Genomic DNA, 24,157 nt, shown 5'->3' with positions numbered 1-24,157 from the left:
TAGTTTTAGTGGAACACAGTCATGCTCACTGGTTTACATATTGTCTACAATAGAGGAGACACAAGATTGGCCCACAAAGCCTAAAACATTTACTATATAGCCCTTTACAGAAGAAGTGTGCTGACCCCTGATCTAGGTTGCTAGCAGTCCCTTCCTCTTTGTGCCATGCCTTTGCTTCTGCCCATGACGTCCACTTCTGCATGTGCCTGTATAGAAATGAAACGGCATGTGCTGCAGGAGGGCAGGCAGAGTGTAAGCAGGAATGCATGGCAAGGGGAGAATGCATAGGCTTGTCAAGCACCTGAATTTGTCTACTGTTCACCAAACACCCTTGTGTTCCATTATCATCCAACAGGGAGACCTGTCTAGAGATGTTCTTCCTACTTGTAGCATGGTCTCTGTCCCTCAAACCCTTTCCTTACTTCCCTTTGCATGAAAACCCAGTTTAAAGCCCACCTCTTATCAAAGATTCAACATGAACTCCCACACACATAACAGGTGCTTCAGAAGTGCTCAGCCAAACCCAACTTCAACCTGTCAGGTTACCATCATCGCTCTTCAATTTGAATTAATGTATTTGAACAAACATGGCCCATGTGCCTAATAAATCCTAGACACACAGTACCACAGTTTAACATAACGTACAGTAATCCTAATCTTTCATTTATATTTGTCTATTGAGTAACTTAGATAAGAGTCTGATCACAATTTCGGTGACTAAAATGCTCTGGATGCACAACTGGGAATACACTAAAAACTACTGAATTGTACTCTATAACAGGGTGGAGTCTATGGTATGAAAATTACCTCAAAAAATCTATTATTAAAAAAAATGTTTTAAGGTTAATTATGAAAAAACCCACGAATTTCTTATGCTTTCTATCTCTGACATGTAATAAAATGCCATATCTAATAATGGTGAATGAAAACACTAAGGATTCTAGTCTTCATGATAAATTACCCCAAAATGGAGTGACATAAACCACCACTTGTCATGTTCACAGCTTCTGTGGGTTGGGGCTCTGGACAGGGTACAGTGTTGACAGCACATCTCTGCTCCACAGTGTCTGGGGTCTCAGTTGGAAGGCGAGAAAAGTGCAAAGCCAGAATCATTTGACAAGCCATTTACTCACATGCCAGGCGGCTGCTCAGAATGGCTCCTTGAGGGCCTTGCCATGTGGTCTTCCTGCATGAGCTAGTTGGGCTTCTTCACAGCAAAGTAGCTGTCTTGGCCCAGAGCAAGTATCCAAAAGAGAGAAGCCAGGCAAAAACTGTACCCTTTTTATGACCTAGCTTGGAAGTCACAAGCATCACTTCTGCCATACTACTGGATGAAGCAGGTCACAGATCTGGCGGAGGTTCACAGGGAAGGAACAGAGATTCCTACCTCCTGGTCAAAGTCCCATTGTGAGAAGGATACACAGGATGGGAGATACCATTGAGGCCATTTAGGAAAATACAATCTGTTACCCTGAGTAAGTTCGACAATAAAATCTCAATATTCTTGAAGAGTGGCAAATTAAAAATCTAGGTTAACTGGCATCTGGCTAAAAATATTGTATTTCAAGCCTTGTAAGCCGAACCTCTTACTACTTGTAATAAGTAAGTTGTAACCTGTAGGTTGCACCTAACAGCATTATGTTGTTTTGCCTTAGTAAATACAGTATTGTGACCTTGATTTAATAGGCGATGATTCAGGTTCACCCCCGGTGTCCACGGGGCACTTAGCTCCTCTGAAAAATACCACAAACAGGTAGAAGTGTAGCTGTCGAGCCAGAATTTATCTCGACACTCAGGCTGTGTGCTCTGGTGCCCAGGGCACCGATCTCTCATTGCAGCATGTGCATGGCCCGAGGGGCAGAGGGCATGCCTTTCCCTCCTCTGTGGAAGACTCCAGCACACTGAGTAGAAGTTCAATAAATGATGGAAGAAAGAAGAAAGAAAACGTACGAATTTTTTAAAATACGAGTTAGAAAGCTCTATGCCCATTATTATGATAGGCTTCTCTCTTTGTGTGTGTGAAGAAGATTGGTCCTGAGCTAACATCTGTGCCAATCTTCCTCTACTTTATGTGGGATGCCACCACAGCGTGGCTTGATGAGCAGTGCTAGGTCTGCGCCCAGGATCCAAACCTGCGAACCCCAGGCTGCCAAAGCAGAGCTCTAGAACTTAATGACTATGCCACTGGGCCAGCCCATGATAGGCTTCTATTTGATAAAAGGAAAGCAAAAACAATTAACTGAGAGCAAACCTCTTCTGTCAGGAAAGCGATCCTTAGGAGAATAGAGAGCCAGGAGCCAGGTTGCTGATCCTAGATCTCGTTCTGATCTGCTTTGGAACCTTAACCAAGTGGCATAACTTCTTTGGGCCTCAGTTTCATCATCTGTAAAATAAAGGGATTAAATTAGATGAAGATTCTTAACAGAGGCCTGTAGGTGAGTCACGGTGATATGCCCACTCTTGTGAGCCTGAAAAGTTAACTCTACCTTCAAGTTTAAAGTCTACACTATATGATCAGAATGTTTATTAACAAAGAGAATGAATTCTACACAAATGTGAAATGTTCTCGAGGAAGCTGGCCGGGCCCTCCCTTAGGAGCTCTTGCCTCAGCAGCCATCATCGTCCCCACGGCAGCTCAGACCACAGGCTCCCTAGGCAGCCAGGCTGTCTAGATGCCTTTTACAAAATATTAACAAGCAGATATTTCAGACCTATGGAATCAAGATATTGATATAGTTTAAATGCACAAGGGCAACTGGTTTTCAAAGAAACTATGCTACACCCATTTCTAACAAACAGCAAACAATCCTTTGGTAATGAAGATAACGCCTTTGTTTATCATTTCCACAAGTGTGGCATTTTGAACGTGGGTCTTTCTAACTTGGGCCTCCCTCTCCAAAACCAACCATCATGATATCCTGGAAACAGAAATGGGCAGAGCTGCCTCCCTGAAGTCAAGCTCTCTTAGAGAGCTCTGAGGTATGTTACTGGAAAGAAGCTCTTCAGACGGATAGAAAGCTCTGCCAAAACCACACCAGCACAAAGGGCTGAAACTATGCTTTGGGGATGTCGAGGACTGCCAGCCCTCAGGAGGCATGGACGCGCCAGCCCAGTCTACACCACCCACAGACTGAGGTATTGGGATATTGCACACACAGGCTAGTTCCCCAACCTGAAGTACAAAACTGTCTCTCAACCATAGTCTGTTGCAAGGAACCAAGAGACCAAGGCAGATGTCACAAGAGAAAGAACTGAGCTGAATGGACAACTCTGGTAAATGAAGAGAGAGGATGTACTGCACACGGAAAGCTGAATTTATTTACACTAATCATGAATGCAGGCTCTCAGCTGGAACATCTCCCTTAAAACGCCACAAGGTTCAGAACCCATTCATAAGCTTTTCAGAAAGCATGCAGTTGCCACGGTAACCCTGACATTATATTTCTCGGCGTTGGACATATAAATTACCACCCATAATGCATTTAATACCGTTTGAGGCCACCAATTCATAGCAAAATAAATCTGAGTTCTGACTCTCAGCCTCCCTCTTTGATCAACAAAGAGGAGCAGCTGGAGGGAGTACCCAACTCACCCCAGGATCGGCACAGCACTCCACACATCCGAGAACGCTCATCTGAAGGCAAATAAGAACTAAGGAAATCAGATTTCATCACCCACCACCATGTGGTGGAGATTTTGTAAAACAAAATGTTCCATGCCAGATTAATAAAACTGTCATTGCTTAAGTTAAAGAAACAAATATATTACGTCCATATCTACATCTCTGGAATCTATGTTTAGCAAGCCAAAGAAAAAGCAGATCTCTTTAATCAATAATTTATTTAGAAGGCATTTGTCAACACTAAATAAGATAACTGTTCAAATGTCCAAACTGTCCTTAACAAGAAATTAAACTTTTATTTCTTAGGTTCAGAAAAGAGCTAGTCAATCATAATGCTTCATCTTCACTAGGGATATTCTTAAACATTTAATACATATTAAGCATGATTTTTAAAGTCCCTTACCTTCTCATAATCCATCATCTGAACACAGAGAAGAAAACAAAATTACCGTGCATAAACTGCAAAGGCATCTTCAATCTCACATTCCCAGGAAGCCCACTGCATCAGTAACTTAAGAGAGCTGCTGCAGGACATGCCTGTGCTAGCCACAGCTTTCACAAAAATCGCTTCCGTTCTTATCACTAAACAGCTAAGTCCAGGGGAGTATTACCTTCAGGATCTCCTCCTTCAGATTGCAGGCCACAGTCGGCGGCTGTGAAGGGGAGCAAAAGATTTCACCACCAGTTGTTTCCATGTTAACAGAGACTTTGGTAACCGCTGCATTGCAGTCTTTCTGAAAGCTACCAACCTCAGAAGCAAGAGCGCTGGAGAGAGACTCCACGGCAGAGGAAGCTGCCTTTTAAATCACAAAGATTTTGTAAGGATCTCTTAAAAAATGTTGCAAACACCTGGAGGGGCACTTCTAGATCTCCAACCTGTTTCCTACAGGATGACTGGTTTGTGGATTTTACTGGAGGATGGCTCTGACAATTTATTGTGCTGGGTAAGAATGCTGAAATTAATGAAATGTGCATGATGACACACCATCTTTAATGCTCAAGTACTCCCTGTGAGAATCCTGCACATCTGCTGCTTAACATCAGCTTTAAAGCCCCTACTGAGGAGCTACTGGGAACGAACTATGACTTTCATTCCAGAAAACGCAAGTGCAGTAAGCACTTCTAGTTCCTCTGTGGGCAGCAATCACCTTGAACACCCAGCTACCTTCAGAGTAAAGTAAAAACCATTATGTGGTCAGAACACTTGAAATATTAAACCATTGACCATATAACCAAATTCAGAAAAAGAGACTTAAAATAGTAGCATGCTTACTAAGTGATCTTTAATTTTCGTCTGTTCATTCAATACATTTAGTGAGCATTAACCACATGCTGTCTGTGAAAGGACATGAGTAAGGCAGACCTCACCGTCCTGATAGTTACAGGCACTCCAGTGGGGAAAACAAAGGGAGAACAGTCCTCCCAAGCGTGAGGACTTGTATGACAAAGAGGGCCAGGACACCAAGGGAGGCAGAAGTGGAGCTGGTTGGGGGATCCAGGACAAAGTTCTATGAGGAAGGAACATTTAACAGGAGCTAAAGGATGTGCACTCAGCTGGGAAAAAGAAGAGATGAGGGGAGAAGAGGCTCAAAATAGTGTACACGTTCCTTGGCATGTCCCAGTGAGTCCTCAGCAAGCGTGTGTGCAGGCTCTGTTCTGAAGCCCATCTAATCCTCAGAGCAGCCCTGAGCAGGCACTGCCACCACCACAACTGACAGATACCTGAGCATCCAGTACCCGAGGCATCCAGTTGCCCAAGCCACAGGGGACCAAGTGGAGGTGGCAGAATCTGACCCTAGCAGGGCAGCTCTGTATTGTGCTATACCACTACACTGCCCTCAATAAATAACAGCAGTCTTCTTGCGATTCTGGTGACTACCTCCTGACAGAAATGACTAAGTAGCCTCCATTCAGATGTGTTTTGCTCTACTCTACACTTAGTACCCAGCCTGACAATGAACAGGTGCTCAGTCAAGGACTGAGTGAATGAAAAAATCAATTAAGGAATCTACTGGTCACTCCCTCATTCTAGTAGTCCAAAATGACCTGCAGTATCCGTGCAAACATTATACTGTTCTCTCTGATGAGAATCTTCTGCTTTGCCTTCCCTCTATCTGCCTAACCCCCTTTATACCTCAGGCTCCAGAATCTTCTCTCTGGGAAGTCTGCAGTGACTCCCTTCTGATCCCTAACAGCAAGGACCCTTCCTCTGGACTCCTGTCATTCCTAGTAGTTACCATGCTACATGGAAGTGACATTTCTGCATCTGATCCCTGCCAAAGCCCCTCAGGGGCAGTCACTTTAGTATCTGCAGCACACCACTGCGGTAGCTGGTGCTTGTGGAGGGCTCCCCATAGGTCGGCCACCATTGTTCCACACATGGAACTCACTTGTCCCTCTATGAGGTAACTACCAGCATCATCTCCATCTGACAGCTGAGGAGACTGAGGCACAGAGAAAATAAGTTACAGTGCAGGTGGGAGAGCCAGGACTCAAACCCAGGCACCCAGGCTCCATAGGCCACACACTAACCACCCGCTATACTGCTTTTTTAGGTACCTAGCAAAAGTTCATTACCACCAACTGGAAAAGATGATGCTTCCCTGGGGCTTTACCAATGGGAACGGGATGGATCAGATTGATGGAAATGCTGCCGCCCTCCTACCCTGATCTCCCCTCAAAAAGGTGAGATATGAATAAATGAGTATTTTAGATCAAACCACATGCACCTCATGTGCAAATCCCTGTCTGACTGGATAATCTCACAGCATGAGATGGATGATCAGAAAGAAAGGTAGAAAGAGGCAGCAGGAAGAAATTTCTCTTTGCCATCATTGTGCTTTATAGAGACTCACCAGAGTGGTTTAACAGACTCACAGGAACTTTTATCAAACGCCTCTGGCCACATTTAGGTGCCAGTCTGGGCACTCTCCACAGAAGAGTCCTCACAGAACTCTGCCTTTCAAATCAGGCATCAAGGCTGGTTCTCTGTGGCAGTCTCACCCCCGCCAGCCCGACAGCTGCAGTTTTTGTAGTACGACTCCTCCCCTACTGATCTGTCAGTCCAGGGCCCGTGGGCCCGTGGGCCAGTGCAGCCAGAATCCTACACTCTGGCCTGTGGGCATTGCCAGGAAGGTCTAGAGGCGCTAGCAGGGGTCTTAATCACGATTCTTGTGACTCTTGGAACAGATAATGCCTAGAGAGGAGGGGCCAACAACTGGCCTGGGGCTGAGACCTTCCGCACACCCCCTAGCAACGAGAACTACTTTTAGGGTAGTGTGCACTGGGGAAGAGACTGATGAGGGGCCACCAGGGCCAGTGGTGGAAGATCAGAGCGGGAGAAGGAGCATGCTACAGGAGCCTTCAAACTGCCTTCCAGGCCAACCACCTGAAAACTAAGGGCAGAGACAATGTTCAGTGCATGGGAGCCAGGTCCAGGGACTGTAACAGACCAGGTCCCCACTCACCTGTGGAGTGGCTTCCTGATATCTCCACTTTACAGATGAGGAAGCAGTTAAGGCTGAAACAGAGAACTAACTTTTCAAGTGCACCACTAGGTGATCAAGTAACGCAGCTTGGCTGTTAGCTGTTTGGTGCTTTGGACTCAGCGCAACAATTCCTGGAGAGGGTAGGGCCTGGTCTCCTCACATCCTGCCTCCTCTCAGCCCACAGCATGGGGCAGAGCAGAAGGGGCACTCTGTCTCCCTCTGACACTGACTTCTCCCAACCAATCACTCGCTCTCTCTGCATCTGGGATTTCTTGTCTATAGGAAAGGAGTAAGACCTATCTTATAAACCTTAAAGAGTTGACTTGATTTTTAACTGATAATAATGCATGTGAAAGGTTCCTGCAATTACAAGCTTCTCAAAATGTAAGGCATAAATGTTACAAAATACAGCCAGTATTCACAAAGTACTCAGTAATTTTTCCAAGCTTAATTCAGTTTAAATACATGACGAGAGACCTAAAGGGCTCTCACCATTAATTGGAATGACCATGGCAGAACCTGCTCCTCTATTAAACAGCAGTAATGAAATTCATAATCTAACTTAGGCTGGCAATTAGCTAACATCATTAATGTACATTTACATGAATTTGATACAAATTATGGATACATTCCTATAGGTCTCATCTGGACATTTAACAAAATACTCCAGAGTATCACTCTATCTTAAGGTGTTTATTACTTCAAAAACAGGCAACCTAGTTACAAAAATTACCATGGAAAAAGCCACAGGAGTGAGAGGTATACAGCCTAAAGGGAAAATACACAGACAAATCATTCATAGTCACTCCCCGTGCTGCTGGGGCTAAAGTGCAAAGGGTGTCCCCAAGGAGAAGCAGGGAGAAGAACATGAGAAAAATATAAAATACAGACAGGAGTTAGTTGGCTTGGATATAGAACAGACTTAATTATCTACCAAAAATCCAACAGGATACTTATTTGATAAGATCCTGTGGTGATCATTAGATGTGATCTGGTTTTAGGAGAGAAGGATATTACAATTCTAGCTGTTTCTCCAGCAACAGGGAGTCCAGGGGCTTCAAGCATGAAAGAAGAGTCACCAGGTCACCAACAAAGGTCAAAGAAGACCCAGTTACAAGTAGCAAAGCCTCCTGACAAACATAAATGGGAATCTGAACAGTGTAGGTCAAAGACATATCAATGCCAATGCAAACTCCTAGGTATACACCCAAGAGAAATGAAAAGCTGTGTACAAGAACCTGTGCACAAATGTTCCTAGCAGCATTATTCACAACAGGCAAAAGAGGGAAACAACTCAAATGTCTATCAATGGACTAATGAATACATGAAATGTGGTACAATCATACAATGGAGTATTATTCAGCAACAAAAAGGAATAACCTGTTGCAACATGGATGAATCTTGAAAACATCATGCTAAGTGAAAGAAGCCAGACACAAAAAGCCATATACTGTATGATTCCACTTACGTGAAACGTCCAAAATAGATAATGGTTGCATAACTCTGTGAACATACTAAAAACCACTGAACCAGACACTTAAAATAGGTAAATTATATAGAATGTGACTATTTCAATAAAGTTATTTTTTAAAAAGTTGACACAATCAAGCCAAAGGCCAAACATCTGATAATTAACATCACTTAATGAGATGCAGCTCACCATCTCAATTAAAGAAACAAAAAAGGAAGATGTTAATACAAGAGTCTTCATTATGCCCCCCCCAAAATGCATTATTTTGGGGGTGTCTCTTCCAAATAATTTTAAATAAACTTCTCACTGTTCAAAATAACTCATAACTGGGCCAGCCCTGGTGGCCTAGTGGCTAAGTTCAGTGTGCTCCACTTCGGCGGCCCAGGTTCTGTTCCCAGGCACAGACCTACACCATTCTCTGTCAGTGGCCATGCCGTGGTAGCGGCTCACATACAAAAAGAGGAAGACTGGCAATGGATGTCAGCTCAGGGTGAAACTTCCTCAGCAAACACAACTCATAACTGTTCTTGGTAACTTTTTCTCCCCAAAATCTCAGAGTTCAACAATTTTTCAAGAAAAAAACTCATTTCAACTTTAATGTAAAATATAAATCACATACATGTTCAAATATAGCACTTTGAAACACGAGGGAGGAGCAGCGCTAGAGAAACTATCAACTCCCACCCCCCACACAGTGCTCATCTGCTGAGTTCTTCCCACTGTGAAAGAAAGATGAGCACTTGAGTTTTTAAGACCCAGATATATTAACAAGACTTCAAATCAATACAGTCAAAGAAAACACATTCATTAACTGAACATGAAACTCGTAAGAACAAAAATAAGCCTAGGTATAAAATAAACAACTAACTGACTTATAGAAAGGCTACATCCTCTAAACCTAACAAAAGAGCTTTCAACTCATTCCCATAGCTGTCTGTCTATCTCAGTCTTCAACAATCCAACTAACAGACAGCAATGTGGTAACCTAAGCACAATTTTGTTATTGGTTAATATCGTCATTACAATATGTGTTTCTATTTTCCGCAGGAAGAGAATCATGTCTACTCACAATTCACAATGAGTCAACCAGTGTGTAAAATATTTTACATAATGGGAAAATTTATTGTGACCCAAAAGTTCAGTGCGTTCTCATTAAGTTACCAGAAATTACAGATGTGAAGATACTTCTGCTAACTTAACCAAAATCAAGAAAAGAAACTACTTTAGATATGCACACATTTTCGGTTTGGCAGATCTAATTCTTTTATACTACTGTATTTCAAATTACTCAGAATGGTAAAATTGTAGTTTAAATACTGAATACAGAAAATCTGCATGTTGACAACACAGGTAATTATAAATTGGTTTTGACACTGCGTCACTTGCTAGCAATGTCATAACCTGGCAGCGACAGCTTCAGTTTTTGTAAACATCCCTATGGTGAAATGGTTTTTCCAAAATTATGATACCATCTAAAGTGTTAATGGAGCCTTCCCATTGTGCCTCATGGTGAATAAAAAACGTGTGTGGAAAATCTTATAGTGATGTATCCATTTAACATTTTCCCACATATTACATTCAGTGTTTTTTTAAATAACCCCAGTGAAAGAAAATATTTAAGCAATTAAAACATACAAAACTTTTCTATTATGACCTTTTAAAAAGCCCTCAGTCTTCTATAATACTCTAAAAGCTACACTTGCAAACCGACATGTTTATACATGCAACACAGATGCCAACATTTTAAACTACATAATCTATCAATACACACACACTCTAAGAAATCAAACATTTCCAATTCATAAATATAATACATCTGTAGCAAAGATAATACCACTGGATATTTTTCATGTTACAGGTTGTTCCCCAAAAAAGGATAATTATAAAATACAGAAGGAATCTCTTTTAAACCATTAAGTAAACTATTTGCAAATATTAACCACAAAATTCTGGGTGATGCCACTTTGTCCTGCCAGCATTATTCACTCATAAAACCCCAGAATGTGTCTTGAAAGAAGTTTTTACAATACAAACTCTATTCTTAATCATCCTCAAATATATCGCAAAAGACCATTCTGCTAAGTCTCTTTGAAAACTATAATATCTTTTATAAAATCTTAAAGACTGAAAGTGTGTTTCTAATTCAGTGTCATGGCTCATTAAATCTTAAGTCAAGTACCTTGGACAAATAATTTTAAAATGGAAGAATAATTTTTAATATACGTGTTCATCTGAGAGTTAATACATTCCATGTAATTTATCAAAGGTCACAGAAAAACTTTAGAAATAATACAGAGTGACATGTGCTTCAGAAACAAACTATTTAGCCCTATATCCTTTTTAAATGCTTGAAATATGCATATTTAGACATATTTCAGTATTGGCTCTTCATTTTCTAATAAAAAAGGGCAGGTTTTCCTGCAGCCTGGCAACTAAACATTTTTTCAAAATGCAAGCACCATTTCAGAAAGCAGGTAATTTTTTTAAATTAAAGATTTCTACCTACATCAAAAAATGCATCTTAAACAGATTAAAATAAAACTATACTCATATTTTAAAAGTCGGGAAATGTACATTAAATCCATCTATTGTTGAAAACTCCTGGCCCAGCCGAGAGGGCAGAGTGTGAGACTGCAGACAGGTCAGTCCCAGCGATGAGGGGCTCAGACATGCTCCTCGCCCAGCCTCCGGGAGTGATTCCATACCAATGAAGGGGACAGAGGTACAAAGGGGCAGAAATGGGAGACAATGTCACACACATTGAGAGCCTCACTCTCTACTCCTTGAAGCCCCACAGCTAGACCCAAGGGAAGGGGATCCAGGATGATCCAGAACAGCCCTTCCTACACTCCCTGCCTCTCAGTGCAGTGCTCTTTCTGCCAGAGCCCTGTGTGCACACCCGAAGCAGTCAGCACCTGTCCTGAACACTTCTCAAAAGCAAATGAGGGGTGACAGCAGACACCAGTATGCACCACAGCACTTTCTCAGTGTGTGCTGGTCACACACATTATGGTGGCCGCCCACCTCATATGAGAGGACAGGCACATATTTTCTTCCTCTGCATTTCCAGCACGTGGCATAATGCCTGACAGACATTCACTAAAACAGGTCCACGATCCCTTATCTGTGATTCTGAAATCTCAAAGGCTCTGAGAACATATTCATAACTCACTGGGCAGTCTCTTTCCCACTTAGTGTGAATAGTCATTTCCTCTGCTGCAAAAATCTTAGCGTTTGACTATAAGGTGCTGGCTAGGATGTTTCACGATATATGGCGTATTCACTAATTCCATTCTAAAATCTCAAAAATTCCAAAATCCAAAACACCTCTGGCCCCAAGAGTTATGAAGGATGGTTAAATGACAATACGACAAGCATTGGCTGAAATGGTGACACATGAGCCCCATTTAACGGCCAGGCAACAATAGCAGTCTGGATTAAAAGCCTAGATTTACACAATTTGTTCATTCTATAAACTTTCTGAGCATGAGGGCATCATAACCCTCACCAGATGCTGGATATACTAGGTTGAAAACAAGACTACAGCCCCTGCCTTCGTGGAACTTGTCAACTGGAAGGGAAGACCAAGAAGTAATAAACGAGCGCTCCTTGGCAAATACAAGCTGTGGTCGGGCAATAAAGGCAAAGAAGGTACCTATGCAGACACTTACAGAGGGGCGGCACAGCGGGTGGTCAGGGAAGGCCTCTGTACCTAGGGACCGAGGAAGTCAGCCTTTAGGAATGAGGAGTGCTGTGGGCTCAAACAGGTATGCCCTGGCTCTAGGTATTCAAGACAGGTGAGGGAAGGAGCAGGAGCCACACAGTACAGGTCAGTCCACAAGGTTGACTGGGAAGTAAGGGGCACATGACCCAGTCACACAAATAAACCAATTACAAATCAAGCTCCCTGCAGGCCTTAGCCACGTCATCTGTCAACAAGAAGAGGGCCCAGACCTCTGATTTCTCACGTGCTCCATTCCAAGAAGCAACTCTGTGAGATGAATCAAACTGTTCACAGCACTTTCAACCAAGAAGGTTGAACCTAAATGGGGGGTAGGGGAGCCCCTGGACTTAATCATACTCAAATTGAGTAGAAAACAAGCAGGCAATGCAATAAATACGAAAGAAGCCGAATAACTTTTAATCACTACTGACTGTTAAGTACTGTAAAAGGTTGACTAATAGGACTACACTCAGCTTACCAAACCACCTTGCCAGAATAAAAGATGTGCAGCGTATTTGTTCAGTGTTTTGAGAGAACAGGAAAAAGGTTCAATAAAATGTCCTTGGAGGGTGCTGCATTTCAGGGGCCCTGCCTTCCTCCATATTCTTACCTCAGGAAGGGGTGGGAATCGAGAGGACTCCCATTCTACCTACAGACACCCGCAGCTTCCCACACTGGCCTCCCCAGTGCAGAATGAAGTGGCCTGCCAAGCAACTATTAAGATGCACAAATGGAGGGATATTTGGAGCAGCTGCAAAAGCTCTATTAAGGATAACAAAATGGGTGAGGGAATCTCAAACTCTTTAAGGTTAAACACTCACTTGGGTGAGATTTAACAACATAACAATAGAACACAATAATGAAGTGGCTTCTCAAACTTTTCCACCAAAATACCCTCAAAGGCACAAGCGAGAGAACCCTGAGGGTAAGCATTTTGAAGGAACTCAATTTATGTGAAGTCTTAGGTTTCAAAAATATTAAAAATTCATGCAAATTTTACTTTTAATTCCATAACAAACCCTACAACACCCCTTCCCTCCTTGTCACTCTTAGCTTTTGGAACAGAGGCAATCTGAAATTTTCTCATCCTCCCACTGCAGAACGGAAGGCCTGCCAGTCTACTCTGTCCTCTCTCCTGATCCTATGAGAGACGCCTACCCTCCCCTCTGGCACTGGATCCCAGCCCACCCCCTCTTAGCCTCTCTCCAGGAACACTCCCACCAGAGCAGACGGAAGAGGTAGTCTGTCCCCAGCTCCCCGACCCCCATCATTCTGTCCAATTCAGAGTGAGCTCAAGGAGTTGTCAACACACACATCCCATTCTCCCCTGAAAACTTTCACCCACCACCCCACCACAGCCTTACCAACACCACTCTTGCTGAAGGCCCCAAACGCCTCCATGTTCCAAAACCCAGGGGTCAACTCTCACTCAACCTGCTTGATATCCAAGTAGCTTTTCCTAACTCCAAATACGTATCTCCAGCCCCACCTCCCTTGTGATTTCCAGACTGGCACATCTAACTACCAACTCAACATCTCCACTTGAGCACCCAAAAGGGATTTTAAAGTTAACAGGTCTAACACTGAACCCTCGGTGCCCCCCTCCTGTGATCCCCCTCTAGCAATGCCTGGCTCAGTAAATGGCACAATACAACTGCGTAAGTTATCAAGGCCTCCCCCTCCTCACACGCCCCACACAACTCCCTAGCAAAGACTGCCAGTTCCATATTCAAAATGTATCCCAAATCCAACCACTTCTCACCAAACTCCAAGCACACTGGCCTCCATGCTGTTTCTAAAACAAGTCAAGCATATTCCCATTTCAAAATCTTTGTACTTCCTGACCCCTCTACCTAAAAACATTCTTCTCCCAAATCTTCACATGGCTCTGCCACTTTGCTTCTTTCAGTCCCTACTCAGAATGCTACCTGCTCAAAAAGGCCTTTCCTGACGCTACTGGGAGAGTACCCCCAGCACACTCTACCTCGCAAAGCCTGTTTCCTTGTCCTTCCTAAAGCCGCTCTTTAGCATTAACTGATACAGGTTTGTGGACTATCCCTCTCTCCCATTAGAACATAAACTTCAAGAGGGCTAGAATTTGGACTCATTCACCACTGTGTTCCCAACTCTTGGAAAAGAACCAGACTCACAGTGGGGGCTCAATAAATATTTGCTGAATCTGTGTACAGCCTTATTTTGAAACATTTTTTGTTAACACGAAACCATGCATCCACTTACTCCACACTATTAACACAAGAGCTTGCATGCCCTAGACCTCGAAGTACACAGCAAACACATTTCACTCTATCCCGGCAGCATCACAGGAGCACAGGAAGACCTGGCAACAAGGTTCTCATCATAACACTGTATAAAATAGAGAAAACTGGAAACAACCTAAGTGTCCAATAATAGAGAACTGAATCAAGAAACTTTGACGCAATCATATAATCATCACATAATCAAACAAATAATAAAATACCAAGCTATTAAAAAAATACTTCTGTCCAACATGAGAATCAGATAAGTAATTTGAAATCTTCTAGTAGCCACATTAAAAAGGTTAAAAGAAATAGGTAAACTTATGTAATGTATATTATCTAACCCAATAGGAAATGTTATCATTTCAATGTGTAATCAATATAGAAAATTATTGATGAGATATTTTGTGCTCTTTTTTTCCCACACTAACTCTTTGAAATCTGTTGTTAGTTTACACTTACAGCCAATCTCAATCTGGACTGGCCACATTTCACATGCTCACTAGCCACATGTGGCTCATGGCTACTCTACTGGACAGCACAATTACAGACTGAGAAAAAGGAAAACATTCATGATATGATAAACGAAAGACAGAAAGTTATAGTTTGCAGAAATTGACCAAGTGATCCTAAAACACAGAAGCGAATGAATGTAAGGGACTCAAAATAGACAAAACAATCTTGAAAGAGAAGAACAAATTTGGAAGATTCACAATTCCTGACTTCAAAACTTACTACAAAGCTAAGTAACCAAGACAATACTGGCATAAGGACAGATATATAGATCGACAAAAGAGAACTTAGAATCCAAAAAATAAACCCTTACATTTGTGGTCAATTAATTTTTGACAAGGGACCAAGACCATTCAATGGGGGAAAGAATAGTCTCTTCAACTAAACAACTGGATATCCACACACAAGAATGAAATTAGACCCTTACCTCACACCATACACAAAAGTTAACTCAAAATGGATCATAGGCTAAAGATAAGAGCTAACACAATGTAACTCAGATTAAAACAGGTGTAAATCTCTATGACCTTGGATTAGGCAATAGTTTCTTAGATATGATACCAAAAGCACAAGCAACCAAAGAAAAAGTAGATAAACTGGAATTCGTCAAAGTTAAAAACTTTTGTGCACCAAAGGCCACCATCAAGAAAATGAAAAAGACACCCCACAGAATGGGAGAAAATATTTACAAACCATATATCTGATAAAGGAATTGTATCCAGAATATGCAAAGAACTCTTATAACTCAATAACAAAGAGACACATAACCCAACTTTAAAAATGGACAAAGGATAGAACAGACATTTTTCCAAGGAAGATATCTAAATGGTCAATAAGCACATGAAAGGATGTTTAACATCATTAGTCATTAGGGATATGCAAATCAAAACCACAATGAGATACCACTTCATATCTACTGGGTTGTCTAAAATAAAAAACACAATAATAAGTGTTGGTGAAGATCTGGAGAAATTGAAACTCTCACACCTTGCTGATAGGAATGTAAAATGTAATGTCCCAGCTGCTTTGAGAAACAGTCGGGCAGTCCCTCAAAATGTTAAACATAGATTTATCATATGATCCAGCTACGTATACAACAGATACAAAAACTTAAGTTCTCACAAAAACTTGTACAAGATTGTTCATAGGAAAATTATTCATAATATCCAAAAAGGGAAAACAACCCAATATCCATCAACTGAGGAATATATAAACAAAATGTAGCATATCCATATAACGGAATATTATTTGCCTATAAAAGGAATTACTGATACATCTACAATATAGATGAACCTTAAAAACATTACACTACGTGACCAAAATCGATCTCAAAAGACCATATATTGTATGAAATTCCAGAAATGGCAAATCAATAGAGACAAAATAGATTAATGACTGCCTACGGCTAGCGGAGGTGGAGAATGGGAAATGTAGCTAATCAGTACAAGGTTTCTTTGTGGGAAGATAAAAATGTTCTAAAATTACAAAGTGGCAATCATGAGATTCTTGAACATACTAAAAATGACTGAATTGTACACTTTAAAATTGTGAATATTATATCTGAATCATATCTCAATAAAGCTATTATTTAAAAAATCAAATTATAAAACAGTATTATACAGAACAATTCTATTTTTATAAAAAGAAAATATATGTATGCCTCAAAGACAGCTTAGAAGAGCCCATATAGTAGTGATCTAAGTGGGCAGGATTGTATTTATATTTTTTATCTTTTTATTTACCTATTAAAACAATTTGCCTGTAACTGAATGGGTATTCTTTTTTGAATAAAAAGGGCTTTTAAAAAATTTTAAGGGTGTTTTTTAAACTAAAAATTATTTAAGTATGTTCCTATTTTTGTAAAAATGTGTAAGATTTTGCCCCCAGAGATGAATGACATATACCAAAATATTAACAGTGGTAGGGCGGGCAATGGGCAATATTTGCATTTTCTAAACATTCTAAGCATGAACACACTGGCATTTTTTTTTTCTTAAACAAAAGACATTCACACACACACACACACACACACACACACACACACACACGCCTGTCTTTTGGGGACACTAAAATTCTGGTAGGGGGCAGTGTGGTTCTTGGGAAGCTCAGCAAGAGAGAGTGAAGGTAAGCAGATGTCAGTCACGAGGATGATCCTTCTCTGAAATGAAGTCACAGGGACCCATGTGTTTGTTGCTAACACTGAGGGGACCAATCTCCCAGACAAGGTGTCCTGGGAGAGTCACAAAGCCCAGCTAAGGGTGGTGGCTGCGCCCTGAGACCACGGCAACTCTCAGAGGCAAAGGAAGGAGGGAGGCTCCAGTTGGACAAGCCCAGGTGGGGGTTGGGGGGTGGGGCCCTGACCTCCCAGGACTGGTCAGGACTCCTCAAGGATGACCCTGGTGCAAACAAGATCTTTCTGAAGGGCTCAGTTCAGAAAGACAACTGCTATTTGGCTGGAGCAGTATCCTCTTCAAAATGTTAGCCCACCTCATCAACTCTGGATGAAACCAAGAATCGAATCAAGAGTTTTGAATGAAGGCCTTCATCACCTTCCTACTGAGACCAAGGGTCTGACTTCTGCAAAAAACAGTCCACATACCAATGGTTCCCTGTTAGTGAAGCTTCAGGATCAGTCAAGAGTGCCCTCATTTGCTCAGAAGAGAACCAATACAGAGAGAAAGGAGCAAGGAGGCTCCAGTGAGAACCATGCGGACTCAGCAACTCAGCACCCCCTTAACTATCAGGCCATACTTCACTCCACTGCAAGGTACCAAGTGCATAATGACAGAACCTGATTCTCAACAAAAGGATCTAAGTGCATACTTACTGAAAAAAAGACTCAAGGACCACATACCAAAATGTTAATAGTGGGGGGGTAATGGGAAAATTTATTTTATTTTTATCTTCATGCATCTTCTCTGGGTATACACACATATAAAGTTAGGATACCTTTACCCAGCTTTCTCCTGAGTGACCCCCTTCTGGAAAGAGATGAGTGTGAAGGTTCTGTGTTCAGAGACATTATGTCACTGGGAATCCAGAACATCTACAGGTCTCAGGGCACCTGTTCTACATTTTCTCTCTCAAAGAATACAACCACACCCGGGTAGGCAGATTTTGATATAGTACACAAAACTGAAATTCTCCATGCAGAAGTTTAACAGTGGAAATACAGTTATTGGCTTCAACAAGAATTTTTCTGCCTTTCTAGAGATTCTCTCAAGTTCCTCAATTTATGGGATCACTGAAACTTCACAAATGTCTGCTGCTGATCAGAAAATGTAAACAAGTTATGAAAAGGACATCAACCAACCTTCAGCCTTAAACCAAGAATTCTGGACTCATCTGCACATCAAACACCATAGTGTCAGTGGTCTGTGAAACCATACAATCACTTCTGAGGGAATACTTCACAGTTCAGGAGAGCATCTTTCAGAAAAAAATGAAATACTTATGTCAATTTCTCACAATTAACTCTAATTATAACATTGACATTCTCCTACTCAAAAGCTTATGACAGTTCATGACAGTTCATGACCCACTTCAGAACTGAGTTCAAACGTTGGTATTTAAGAGGAGACATGATCTTTGCCCTCCCCTTCTCCACTCCCCACTACAGGCCCAGCTCACCCTAAGCTCCAGGCCTAGCCACTGCACTGTGATTTACAGACCAGTGCTCCCCTCCTGTCCTCTCTCTCGTCTTTGGCCCTGCCACAGCAACACCCCCACCCTCACCCCTGCTACCCTGAAAATCAAATGTTATTTATCCGGTAAAATGCCTGCTCAAATTTTAGTTTTTGTAAAGCATCTCCTGACCCCTTAAGCCAAGAGTCAGAGAATTTCCTTTTGTGAAGGGCCAGATAATAAATATTTTAGGCTTCATGGGCCACTGATGGTCTTTGTTACATATTCCTCTTTGCTTATTTTTACAACCTTTTAAAAACATAAAAACCATTTTTAGACCGTAGTTTGCCAACCTCTGTTTTAAACACCATTACTCCCACACTGTACTCTGGACGTCCCATTCTATGATGCTTCTGCCTCTATTTCTATCATGATTACTACTACTACTACTCTATTATACCTTCTGCACTTTTCTGTCTTGTCTAACAGTTCATACTGTCTGCATGTCTGCCCCTCCTCAGATTACATGTTCTTTGAAGGGAAGAAAAATCCATTTCCATCCCGCACATCACTTACCAAATAATACTAATACATATAAAGAGCTCTGTCCATGAATCTTGTAAACTGATCTATTTTAAGTAGGGTGTACTGAATTTTAAATTGCTTATTTAAGCGTTTTCCATCACAAGTAGCTAAAGCACTTATTTTGGTAGAGACTTCCAATGAGCTTCTTGAACGCATGAAGATTGTCTGGAGTTAGATGGGGTGAATCTCCTTAGTTTAATTTCAATTAGATGAACTTCCAAGCCAAACCAAGTTTTCCCTTCAAAGATCTTGCTGTCCACACAGGTCTTTAAAATTCTATGCTGTAAAAGATTTTATGGTAAAACCTAAAAATAATCCTCAGGTGGTATACATTCAGTTTCTAGGGGATGTGTAAGCTTAAAATAAACCCTCAATCTTATCAACAGGCTCAAAACAATAAAAATTGAGACTAGAACTCAAGTTTTTCTAGAAACAACAATCCACCATTAGAGTATGTATTTTTCCCTCATTAGGCAAATGTACCTTCAGTACTTCCAGCTTATTACTTATAAAATGGCTCTATGTCTGGGATCCACCTGCTAGACAGATTCAGAAGTTTCTCTGTCACCAAAAATCATCTTAAATAACTTCTCAGCTATTTCCTCCTCTCAGAGGCCACCTGGGAATCCTTCTAACTCCTGACTAGTACGGGCCTTCTTTTATATTCATTTTCTATTTGGAAACTTAAGAATTTTCCAGCATCAGCCTGTGGCAAATAAGGGACAAGGCCGAACAGACCTTTTGTACTCACTTTCCATATCCCGCTCATCCAATAAACTGGACCAAATAAATACACTATTACTCAATTATGAACACCTGGAGTATACATTCTTTCATATCTAATGAAACACGACTTTGTTTATTTCAGACACGTCTTAAGGACCAACAGAGCATATAATTACACTACCTCGACTTCCTTCCAGCACCAATTTGCATGCTGGAGTAACTATGCCAAAACCATGGCACTAGTTTTCCATTTCCTTTTTTGTAGTAAAAAAGACCTACTAATTCACCATGCTTTGCTTCAAAAGCTTACTAACAAAATCAACACACAGCTACCTTTCTTTGCTCTATGAAAACACGGTAGAATACAAGCCAGCTGTAGGGATCAGAGAACACCCCAGGAGGTGCAGTCACTGCCCCTCCCCCTACCACCACCACTGCCTCGGCTCTTTTAATACTCCAAAAGGTGAGGAAAAAATAACTGACAGAAAAATCCCCTATGCAAAAACCCCAACTCTGCGGGAAGAAGGGTGGGTCCCTGTGAATCATCCGCTCCTCCTCCAAGTGAAATGCAGCCAGGTGAGTGATTTCTCATCTAAAGATGGCCAACATAAAAGGACACAGCACTGCCAGGAGGACTGAGGGCACCTGCAGGAAACTGGTGACAAGAATCCAGGGTAGAGGGGTGGGAAGACAGGCTCCAGGCCCCCAAAGGCAGCAGGCAGGGCAGGCAGGAGTCCAGAGGAGAATGGATGCAGCCCCTGGGCAGGCAGGTTCTTTGGGAAGAAGCCCAGAGAGAGGCCAGAGTGTCTCGAGGTGGGTCAGGAAAGGTGGTGCAGGGCCTGGTGAGGAGAAACGTTCTACTTCCTGAGTGCAGTGGGAAGCCACTAAAGGGTTTTCCATGAAGGGCGGGAGGCGATCTATGTGTCTAAAAGACCTCTCCCACAGCTGTGTGGAGAAGGGCCTGGAGTAAAGTGGAGAGACTGGTCAGGAGCCACAGGCATCAGGCAAGAGGCCTGGCCTAGGCTGGGGACCAGACAGGTGAGGAAAAAGCAGGATGCAAGACTGAGCACCAGGGACCAAACGGGAGGGAAGGAGAGGGATCAAGGAATGCTCCCCCATCTTCTGGCTTAAGGAACTGGAGGGGGATAGGAAGGAATCAAGAGTTCTACTGGGGACAACCAAGTGAAAACACCAGGTAGCCTCCAGTTGTGTCTGGTCACTCCCTGTCCAGGGCTCATGGACAAAATGATGCCTCCTCCTGCAGGTCCTGGTCAGCAAGCTCCTCCCAGACCAGCTACGAGACATGCCCCACTCTCAACCTTCCCCGGCCCTGCCAATCCCGCTCTACTCTGGAATCAGCATGTAAACTTCCCTATCTGTCCTCGAACTCTGCCTCACAACACAGGCTTCATCACAACAAGGAGCTGCCTGCACTGTTTCTTGCCACGTCCCTGGGATTTAGGATGAGGCCTGGCACACACTGAGGACTCACTCAATAGTTGTTAAATAAACACATGGAGCTAAAGCTAAAGCTCAAAGAGAGTTATGGGTTAAAGATATAAATTTGGGGAACTTGGGAACCACAGCTGGAAAATTATTTTATTTTTCTAATGGCACTTACTCAAAAATTCCAACTCTGTCAATGAAAGTTTCAATGTAAATTACAGTATCTTAGGAAGGGTCTATCCAAATCAACTTGATGGACATCTGGGCTTCTGTCCCTGGCACTTTGACCTCCCAGTTCCCTCTGCTAATTTTAATACACACTTCTAGTACAATCTCACTACATTAAAAAGATTTTTTGTGGGGCCGGCCCTGTGGCCAAGTGGGTAAGTTCACGCGCTCCGCTTCAGCAGCCCAGGGTTTTGCCAGCTCAGATCCTGGGCGCAGCCATGGCACCACTCATCAAATCATGCTGAAGCGCCATCCCACAGAGCACAACCAGAAGGACCTACAACAAGAATATACAACTATGTACTGGGGGACTTTGGAGAGAGGAAGAAAAAAAAAAAGATCGGCAACGGATGTTAGCTCAGGTGCCAATCTTAAAAAAAAAATAAAAAAATAAAAAAAGATTTAATTCTTAAGATCTCATTTAATGGCTAAAGACCGAATTTTTGTAGAAAGTACCTTACCTTACAAAAATACTAAATCTTAATAGTCACACATTCACTGGAAATCAAGAAAAGAACATCTTTGAACAACTTCTACACCAGGGTTTCTCAACCTTGGCACTACTGACATTTTGGGGCAGATAATTCTTTGTTGTGGGGGGATGTTCTAGGCACTGTAGGATGTTTACAGCATCCCTGGCCTGTACTCACTAGACGCCAGTAGCACTCCCCACCCACCCACTCCCAGCAAGTTTCCAGGCATTGCCAAATGTCCCCTAGGGGACAAAAGTACCCCCTCCCCTCAATGAGAACAACTATCCTAGACCAAGTGGTCTGTGCTTATTATCAACGTGACCAAGGAAACAGGGATCACATTCTGTTAGGTTTGAAATGCTCACTTAGAAACAACTGGCCCCAATTACATCCTCTAGTGAAACTGAAAGCAAAACAGGTGCTTACACAAACCATCCTGGTGAGGTTTGGAACCATGACATCAAGAAATGCTGACACTTCCTTTGGAGAGAGTCTAAGTCTAAATCTGAGCATCTTTGGAAGGACTGCCTCCCACTCTAGGTGGGGGAACTCACCACCAAGCCTCTCCACTTCTACAGGTGAAGATTCCCCAAGTAAAATGCCTGTGGTGACCAAGGCCCCTTAAGGCACACATGGAAATGTGGCCTTGTGAAGCTGTTCTTAGGCATGTAAAACAGTGCAATCACAGAGGTGTCTCCCTGGTACCTCCACCTTCCCTGTTCATCAGCCAGGAGAAGCAGCCAACAGGAGTCTCAGGCAGTTATGGCTCAAGGCCCCACAGCATCCTGAGGAGGGCTTGTCTGCAGTCCAGTGGTGAATCCCTACTCAAGGGACCTCCAGCACCCCGGAAGTCACGGACCACGAGCAGTGGCAGTCTCATTTGGGCATTCTCCTCTACCTGTCATTGTTTTTATGCACACTGCTCTCTACAAAAAAGTTAATACATCTCACACACTTTAAATCACTTGAGACATCTGAAGTATCAAATTCCCACATCAGTTTACCACAGAGTTTTTGAGGTTTTAAGTTTTTCCTCCCCATCTCAGAAGAGCATTCACACACAAAACAAGCATCCAGTGAGTCTCTTAGCCTTCCAAATGCCCCCGATAGGACTGGTGATGGTATCCAGATCAAAATTCTTGATAATAAGATCAAAACTAGTTGCCAATTACCTAAATTATCTAAACCAAAAGGCACTCAATATATATGTAAAGCAAATACTCCCATAACGGCCAAAAGGAAAGAAAACTGGAGACAAGTAATCAAGGGATTAAAGATACATCAATCTCAATACAGATTCTGCTCTGCCCAAGGAAGGTCAAAACCTTTCCTTGGGGCCCACCTGGTGGCGCAGTGGTTAAGTGCGCACGTTCCACTTCGGCGGCCTGGGGTTCACCGATTCAGATCCCAGGTGCGGACATGGCACCACTTGGCAAAAGCCATGCTGTGGTAGGCATCCCATATATAAAGTAGAGGAATGGGCATGGATGTTAGCTCAGGGCCAGTCTTCCTCAGCAAAAAGAGGAGGACTGGCAGTAATTAGCTCAGGACTCATTTTCCTAAAAAAAAAAACAAAAAAAAACCTTTCCTTGTGCTTCTCAAGAGTACAATAGTATGTAAGGGAGCCATGGGAATAATCGGCACACTTTCTTGTCCTAGAGGGTTTAATTTTGATTCACAGAAGATTTTTAGTGGTCTGTAATATTACAACACATATTATATAGCAAAATGCAATTCATAGGAATGTCAGACAAAACAGACTACAAAAACCCTGTGTTAAGAACAGGCTGCTTCAGAATGCTGCACCCTTGGCCCTCTAAAAGGGTGCCAAGAGTCCCACATCCACTCTTCTGTTGCTAGAGGGGCCTCACAGTGGAAGGTTTGGGACACGTTGATCATCATCCAATAGTGCATACCTAAAACAGCCCAATTATTTTCCTAACCAAGGTCGGTCATGGATCAAAGGAATTCTGAAGAACACTTGACAGAACCCAAGATT

At 42.4% G+C, this 24,157-nt stretch overlaps 1 protein-coding gene across 3 annotated transcripts in view; it reads right to left on the bottom strand.

Moving 5' to 3' along the window:
* The window catches only part of TRAF3 (TNF receptor associated factor 3), a 109,528-nt gene that overhangs the window by 67,694 nt on the left and 17,677 nt on the right, over positions 1-24,157 (bottom strand). For 2 of the 3 annotated variants that reach the window (XM_046647318.1, XM_046647316.1), the window contains exon 2: positions 2,252-2,383. The gene's annotated coding sequence lies outside the window, so the exon portion shown is untranslated. Of the gene's footprint in view, positions 1-2,251; positions 2,384-18,389; positions 18,471-24,157 lie in introns of those variants that run through there. The other variant, XM_046647317.1, reaches the window with a different exon arrangement.

This window comes from Equus quagga, chromosome 20 (genome assembly GCF_021613505.1).
Source record: "Equus quagga isolate Etosha38 chromosome 20, UCLA_HA_Equagga_1.0, whole genome shotgun sequence".
In the NCBI taxonomy this organism is placed as follows: Eukaryota; Metazoa; Chordata; class Mammalia; order Perissodactyla; family Equidae; genus Equus; species Equus quagga.
This window is presented reverse-complemented; position numbering and strand designations above follow the sequence as displayed.